We start from the raw sequence: 8,525 nt of genomic DNA, 5'->3' as shown, positions 1-8,525 counted from the left end.
CAGTCCTCTTCAGTCTCTTCACAGCGTAATGTCCAAATCAGGCTTTTCGCTGAAATTCAGCATAAGAGTTCACAGCTGTTAAAAACTTAAACCTACTTCATCTTCCTCCAGGGTGTTCTCATGTATTCTGTGTCTGGCAAGATGGTTCTGCCAGTGGCCAAAACCATCATGCCCTCAGCTTGCTTTCTTTGGCAAAATTCTTCTTCCCTCAGTCTGGCAGTGCGAAGGGCTGCTGAGAGGCATCATGTTCTCTCCTGGGGGCCACGGGCCTGTTACTCCATTTTTCTCTTCCTTCCCTGGAAGCGTCTGTTGCTAACCAGGAAGATAAGGGGATAGCACATAGAATAAAAGACGTGTAGATGTGGTGCTTAGGGACATGGTTTAGGGGTGAACTTGGCAGTGCTAGGTTAACGGTTGGACTTGATGATCTTAAAGGTCTTTTCCAACCTAAACGATTCTATGATTCTGTTTCAGAATTCTATTTTCTACGTACAATGATCATCTAGTCCATGGCCGGCACCTTCGTCTCATGCATTTCAGGAAGGCTCTTTGGCAAACCCATCTCAGTGCGGTCTTTACCTGTCCCTGCCAGGTGAGGACTCGCCTCTTCCGCTCTCCTGAGGCTCCTCAGGTGATGCATGTCCCGTCCAGCACGGACGTTGGTCCCTCAGCTCCGGGATTCGGTGTGTGGATCCTGGTGGGGCTGCCATTTGAGCCTTTCTAACCCTCTGGGCCAATGGAGGAATGCAGGCGCTGATGAGCAGTTCTTCTGATGCAGCATCCTTCTCTTCTTCCCCTGCCGTACCAGCCAGGAGCCGAGAGGCATTCAGCTCCCATCCCCTGCGATGCTGATGGACGTACGGACGGGGCCCCAGGGAAAAGGAGGACGCTCTCCGAGATACATCTTGGCTGTCTACATCATCCTTTCGCTTGCACAATTGCATCTTGAGCCTGTGGCTGCAAGGGACGGTATCTGCGGCAGTCGCTAGAGCTATTCCCAAGAGAACGCAGCTCTTTTGAGGTCTGCAAGCAGCCAGAGACGTGTGCTCCGTCCTCTGTTTCCCCCTCGAGGAGGAGGGAGCCGGTGGGGTGAGCTCTTCCTCTCTAGCCAGGCGTTGCTGGTCTAGGATTTGCTTCTGAAAAGGTATCCTCGTAGGGCACCCGGTAGCAATGTCGGCATACCTGCCCGCGGGGAATCGGGGGCTGCACTGGCCCTTCAGGAGGAGCTCGTTAGGACTTCTTTGTGTGTGTACAGGTGAAGCAGACCTTTTATTTCGTCTGCTCCGCCTCACCCCCAAAATAAAAGCACTGTTGTTTTTTTTAAGGTACAGGTTGAATAGCCCAGGGGTGTCGCACCTCTAAACGTGGAGCTCTGCTGGCTTCTCTCCTAAAAGTTGCTCTGACTGAAGAGTTATTCCACCTCCTGCTCCGTTATGATGATCATTCTGGAAGCAGATGGAAAACAGCAGGATTTTGTATGGTTGACTGAGAAAACTGACATAAGGCGATGTGTACCAGAGCTAATCTATAATTCATCATGATCATTCAAGGCTTTTAGAGAGCAGAGGAGAGAGAGGCAAGGGAGCCCTGACAAATGGTGTAAAGACCCTGCACGTGGATGTAGCCAGCGAGGGCTGTCACTTCCGATGAGCACGGGCAGGCGGTGCAGGGCCACCGGGGAGAGCTGGGCTGCCGGTACCTGCTGATGAGGAGGGGCTGCGTTTGCAGATGACTAGAAGCAACGATGGTACTGACATCTCATTATTTCCAGCTTTGTTGCTTGCTTTCCGGTCGTTGCTAATGTACCAGGCCCAAATTCCTTTGTGTGTTAGTGCCTTGGGGGCCTCTGGCAGCTACTGCATCTAGGGGAGGATGTCCAGTAGGGTTGAGTGATTACTGTTGACTGGTTAAGACCGGCAAGGCTAACCGCTAACGACCGTCAGGGAGAGGAGAGCTTGGACCCCGATCTGCTGGTACTGGCTCTCTACTGCTGGCAAAGTCAGGGATACAGCTAGATTGTCAAGACCCGCCGCTGAGTTGTCGGCAAGAGAGGGATCAAGCTGAAAACAGCATTCCCGGCCACCTCGGGTAGCTGGCGTTGCCACAGCACTGCCCGGCCTGGCTCTAGGGGTGCTTGCAAAAGGCAGCGCCGCACCAGCCGGGAGCCCTGGGCCGGCATTTTGTTGTAATGCGGAAGGCCAGGTGGTTTGGGGCTCGATCTCCTCCCAGGGGAGAGAGGGTCTGCTTCTGCGCTGCTTCTCGGGTCTGATGTTCGGGCTCCGTAGGTGCGTTCCTAACCCTGTCTGTCTTGTCAGTCCTGCGCAGGCTCTCCGGACACATCCCTGTAAGGCAGGTAAGGAAGAATGGCAGTTCCCCAGAAGAGAGAGCTTGTCTGGACACAGCAGGGCTCTCGGCGGGAAGGCAGCTTCTCCGTCGTGCTGGGTATTGCGTGGCTGTAGCTGCTCTCTTCCCGAATGAGGCGAACGCAGCCTGTGCCGCTCCGGCAAGGGCAAGGGAAGCTGTTGGCTCTCTGCTCAGCGCTGGGGAGGTCACACCTGGAAACCGTGTCCAGTTTGGGCCTCTCCCCATATCCAAGAGGGATGCAGGGATGCTGGGGAGGGTCTGGTTGGGGCTCCTGGGCTGGTCAGGGCTGGGGGCAGAGGGCCTGGGAGGAGAGTGGGGAGCTGGGACAGCTCGGTGTGGTGAAGAGGCAGCTGGGGGCATATCTAATCACAGGTATAGCAATGTGAAGGGCAATTAGGAAGGTGATGCGGTCAAAGTCTTTTTGGCAGCTGTGGCAGATGACGTAATAGGGGAACATGGGAAGTTTGGCTTGGATATTAGGAAAAGGCTGGCGGCGAGGTGTCTCCATCCATGGAGGTTACGCGCATCGCCCAGACAAGACCAGGCTGCCCAGATCTCTTATTGGCAGCAATCCTGTTGCGAGAGGGAGGTTGGATCAGAGACCTCCTGCGGCCCCTTTTACCCACGTGCTCCTGTGGGTCCGAGCCCCGGTTCCTTCGGTGCCGCCCGGCTTGCTGTAAGAGCAGTTCTCCTTGTTTCTCCTTGCCTTGCTGTCTGCTGCTTTGGTTTGCAAGTGTGTGCAGCGGCCTCTGTGTTACCCAGCAGCCCAAAAAAAAAACAGCCGTGACTCTGAAAACCCATCAGCGCTTCTGTGGTTGGGACCCACGTGTTGGACTCCACCAGCCTCGTGGGTTGGACATTGTGCAGAGTGCAAGCACAGTAGGGGAAAAGGATGGTTAAGGCAGGAGGTTGTCCTTCCATTAAGTTAATTTTTTGACTATACCTGCGCTTCTGGGCTTACATCCAAGGCCTGAAGTACTTGCGCGATTTCTTCCTGCCTGCATCAGTTACGCCGTATTCTCCGTTCCCTCCTGAGCTAGTTATTAATTATGGAGACCGCAGAGATGAAGTCCAGACTCTGCTAATGGTTGACTTCCCCGTGTTTTAGAAGAAGCATTTCAGGGATCTGCTAATGGTATTTCTTCGCTTTGCTTTTTAAGCTCCGCCATCATCTTGGTTGCTAACCTGAGCGTGGCAGCGAGGCAGATAACGGCGTTTAAATGTTGGCTGAAGCCTGGCTCTCCGGGCAGCCTGCAGTTGCTGGGCACACATCTGGGGCACCCTGCTCGTCTCCCTGGCTTGAAATGTCTCCCCGGAGCAGGCGCTGCCTGGCCTGGGGGTGGCTGCCCTGGCTCTGGGCTGCAGGCTCGGCCCGAGGGCAAACTTCAGGCTTTGAGGTGCGCTGTGCAATCCCCTGCGTGCAGTTATCCCCGTCCTTCCCGGGGCGCTGGGACGGCCGATGCTCTAGCTGCGCGCTTTCCCGGGTGCGCGGAGCCTTTTTGTGCTGGCAGGGACCACAAGGCAGCCTCGCCTGGCAGCGCTCAGGCAGTGCGATAGCCCTTGCTGGTGACACCTCTCGATTTCCCCAAGCTTCGAGAATCGGGGAGCAAATCCACGGTGAGCGCCGCACCCTCGCCCTGGTCCCAGCTGTCCTCACAAAGCCACCTTTTCGTGCTTAGCCGCCGGCTTCCCTCCCAGCCTGTGTCTCAGCCTCTAAAGCCGCCTGGCCAAACCCCGGTGCTATCTCATCTTTCCTCTCCCGGCCTTGTTATTCCTTCCCCCGCTCTCCCGAGGAGGCCCGCAGGAGCGGGTGCTGGGCTCGCTCCTCCTCCCTGCCCCGTCCGGGCTGCGGGTGCTGCCGGCCGGCCTCGGCGCCGGCTCTGTCTGCCCTTTGCTCTCCCTGCCCCGGCTGGCCCGACTCCATTCCCGCGGCACGATCCCCTACTCCCGGCCGCTGCCGCCGGGCTGCCTTCACTGCTGCCTGCACAGGCTGCCTGTCCCCCCGTACAATCCTCTGGGAGATACAGCTCTCCTCCTCCCGTCTTGTTCCCGTTCCTCCGCCGCTCGGTTGTGTCCGTCCGATGTGGGGAGTTAGCGCTGTGGTTTTCTCCGCAGACCCTACCGGCCTTTTTCCTGCCTTCACCGTCGCTTCCAGCCTGCTGCCCGTCAGCGGCCAGCCTCGGGGCAGCAAACCTCTGCGCAGGGACGCAGGAAGGAGCCGCTCGCATCTCCCCATCCCCGAGCGTAGCCTGGCTGTTAGGGGGATGGGGAGAGAGAGACTTGGGAAAGTGGAAACAATGAGAGTGCGAAATTTTCTCATTTTGGTTTTTCCAGCTCCGCCTGTTCGTACCCCCTGGGACTCATCCCTGGTATCGGATGGCAGCGCTGGCCCGGGAGTCCCTGGTCCCGTTTTGCAATCTCTCGGTGTCAGCCAGCAGCTCGGGCCTTCCTGTAAGTGCCCCGACGGTCACGGGGAAGGAATGTTCCCCCGGCCGCATGGGGAAAGGTCACCACGGGCAAAGGGGACGCTGGGGCCGGGCGAGCGGCTTGCCGCTCCCGCCCCTCGCCGATGAGGGCAACGCCGATCAGCACAGAGCCGAAAGCGTTTTGGCTTACAGGGGAAATTTTAAAAAAAAAAAAAACAAAAACGGTTCAAGAGGTTAAATATTTTCGGGAAGGCCCCGCTTCCTTTCGCAGGGCAGATCTCGGAGCAGATGATGTGCCCAGGCAAAGTCCAGGAGGATGCGTGCATGTTTCATCGCTTTCTTAGCTGGAGGATGTTTGCTGTTGAATCCGCTCCGGAAAGCATCTGCGTGTCTCGCTAAAGCGGTGCCTGCGACAGTGGTGTCGGCCAGTTAGCACCGCTCTGAACAGCAGCTGGGCTGAGCAATACGCTGGCGTTGCGCTCGCAGCTCGTCCCTCTCTTCCCTTCCTACCCCGGGCCTGCCAACAAACCTCTCCCCTGAACGCAACTCGGAAAGAAAGCTGTGACTTGCGGTGGCCGCGGGAGGATTAGCATCCAACATCAAGGGCTTAACTTCCCGGCTCATCCCGGCCAGCCGGGGGTTTCAAGTAACACCACCATGCCTTTTTCTTCCGCCCTCCGCAGTTTGTAGCCTGTTTTAATAATGTCCTTTACACACCGTTCTCCTGCGTTTGCTAAGCCGGAGGTTGTTCCTGGTACTTTGTTTTCGGAGTCTGGCCTGTTGGCTGAGGCTCCTGGGGACGCTGGTCACATTTATCAGGGCGGGGGCGGAGCGGAGGAAGGAGGAAGAATTTCTAGGTTGGGCTTATGAACCGAGTTTTTCAAAAATCTCAGCGTGTTAAAAAAAAAAAAAAAAAAAAAAAATCTGGCACTTCGTCTCTAGGTTACGTTTGCCTCTGCTGTGGCTGAGCTCATGGAAAATTGCAGCCTAGCTCCTGTGCTCAGTGCCAAGATTAGTAGGTTTAAAAACTAACCGATAACATCTTTGTAAACTTGGAGTCATTTCTTTAAAGCCTGCTGATCCTTCCAGCCTGGATTTTGGAGCTTTCCTAGAGATCCAAGCGAGCCAGGCGGGACGACGGTATCTGCCCTGAAAAATCGCCCCTCAGGAGCTTTTCCTTCAACTACCCCCAGGGAAGAGGAGGCTGCTGTTCCCCGAAGGGCGCGTGTTGGGATCCTTCTCCCTCTTCCTAACCAGATACACAGCACGCGACGATGCTCTGCACGTAACTTATAATAATCACTGGTTTTATTTTTAAAAAATTACAATAGAAAAGTACCTTTAAACATATTTCCAAAAGCGGAGTAGACAATGTGGAAGCTTCTCTCCTCTCCACAAGACAAAGTACAGGAAATAGTTTGCTAAAAGAGTTAGTCCGTCGCTTGGAAACGCTGGTATCATTCCTTTTAGAGCCGCTCAGAGGTTTGTCTTGGAATTGATTTCTTCTCACGTCGCCTTTATCAATCCCACTTTTTACAGAAGACCCCAACGGGGCAGTTTCCCATCGCACCATTTCACCCCCCGCCCCACCCCAGCTCCAGCAGCCGAAATCTCAGCCGTCTTATTTTGGCCCACCCACAGAATAAAAGGCAGGAGGAAGAAAAAGGTTATGATGTTTAACAAGGCCACGGGCACCCTGCGTCTTCAGTGCGGCTGGGAAACCGGCTACGGCGAAGCCCGGGCAGCGGCTGAGCTCGGTGTACTCTGCGGCAGGGATGGGGTGGGGGGGAAAGGCAATGAAAGGAGTAGTTTTGCACCTCCTTTTGCAAGAAACTGAAATCTGTTTGAGGTTTTGTTTTGGTTTGCTTTGCTCTTTTCCAAATTCCTTCTGGAGCAAGGAGAAGGAGACACTAGTATGTCAAGCGGTCTCTTTGCTGGTACGCTATCTCTGTAAAGGTTACAGATACTGCCCCAGGGGTGTTAGCAGGCTCCCTTCTTGTCTTTGCACATGGAAACATGGAAATGCTACACAGCGAGCCGCCGGACCGGCATAGCCTTGACGCTAAAACCCCAGTTCAGCCCGGCGCTTTGGCGTAACGGTAGGCACGTGTCTAAGCCCCTCGGCTCGCTCGGGACTCGCGCCCAACCTCGAGTAAGCTGGCGAACCGAGGGTTTGTTGGTTTTTTGTTTTTTTGTTTTTTTTTTCTCATACAGCAGTTTACGTTGCCCGTAACAACTTCAAGCAGTCATGGCAGGAGGAGGAGGCAAATTGTCACCTTGCTACATGTGCGGGCTGTCTCTGCCCATCCCTGATCCGAGCCGTTGTACCATGCTGAAGCTTTGCACAGCAAGCTATTAACATAGCCCTAAGGTAAAAAAAAATCACCATAAGAAAGTTTCTGATTGTCCTGCCTGGTTGTCATTTGGTACAACTGGGAAGAAAACGGTAATACTGTTAAGTGTCCGCAGACGTCTTGCCAACACAGCCGGAGCACAGTTCCTGTGCCAGAGGGAGCACAATTCCTACAAACCCGAATCGTGCGACTCGACATCTGCAGGCACGTGAACATCATGCCTTCGACATGCAGCTGACGGGGCGGGGGGGATAGAGACTCTTAATTACACGCATTCGAAAGTCAAGCACAAAACCTGTGGTCCGACCCAGTGTAAGATTGTCCTATTTAGGAGGTTTGGTACAAAAATACTTGCTCTCGTTTTGCTTTTTTTGTAGTCTGCTTTCCTATGGTTCTGTTTGAAAAGACTTTTCAAACACTACAGCAATGCCTGTCAAACCATGCTTTCAGAAGTAACACACTCTTTCTTACAAATATACAGTGTAAAAGAGGAAAATATTATTACTAGGTATGCTTTTCGTTTTTCTTCTAGGAGAGCAGATGTGTGATAGAGGCTGTGGGAAAGTCTTGGAGGAATCCAAACTTGTGTGAGGTTTGTTTCTTTTTCAAGCCTGTAACAACAGAGAGAGGTGTTAAAAAAAAAAAAAAAAAAAAAAAAGCCGCCGCAATCTTGGGCTGAGGCAAAGCGGAAGAGGGGCTGTGGTTAATCTCTCTCCCTTCGTGGGAAGCTCCCGTGCCGCAGCCTGGGGGAGAGGGAGGCTTGTTTTGGAAATGGGGCGAGGAAGGGAGGGCAGCCTGCGCCGGGACCGCGCTCCAAGGACAGTTGTTTAACCGGGAAAGGGCAAGGTGGGAAATGCTTGCGGGAAGAGCCGGGGCTGTCGGCACCCCGGGGTCGGTGGCCCGGGCTGAAGGGAAGGACCCCACTGGTCCCAGTTTGCTCCTCCTGCTGGCTGTAGTCCCTGGGGTTTTAACTAAGGAGGTACCAGCTGGGAAGCTGAGAGTTAATTCTGAGCTGAATTTTGCACTTAAGAGGAATTCAGTCTCTGTTGATCCAAGGCAGGAAGCGAGGACGGCAGCGAGATGAGATTACCGGGGGTAATTCAAAGCCGAGAGGCATTCCTCGGCTGTCGAAACTCTCGCCCCAGATAACGACGATAAAAGGGGGAATGGCAGAGCCGTGGCTCGGCCCTGCAGGGCTCGATCCCAGGGACGTGCCCGTCTTGCTGCCCCTCGCAGACGTCCCGCCGGCTTCCTCACCCCTCTACCCCCTCCCCAAAGCAGCAAAGCCCACGGGGCCGTGTCCCCCTCGTGCAGCCGGGCGCCGTGCCGCAGCCTTACCAGCACACTGCGGTTTTGCGGAGAGCACGCCAACCCAGTAGCC

This window comes from Calonectris borealis, chromosome 4, assembly GCF_964195595.1.
Source record: "Calonectris borealis chromosome 4, bCalBor7.hap1.2, whole genome shotgun sequence".
In the NCBI taxonomy this organism is placed as follows: Eukaryota; Metazoa; Chordata; class Aves; order Procellariiformes; family Procellariidae; genus Calonectris; species Calonectris borealis.
Note: the sequence above shows the minus strand (reverse complement) of the source record.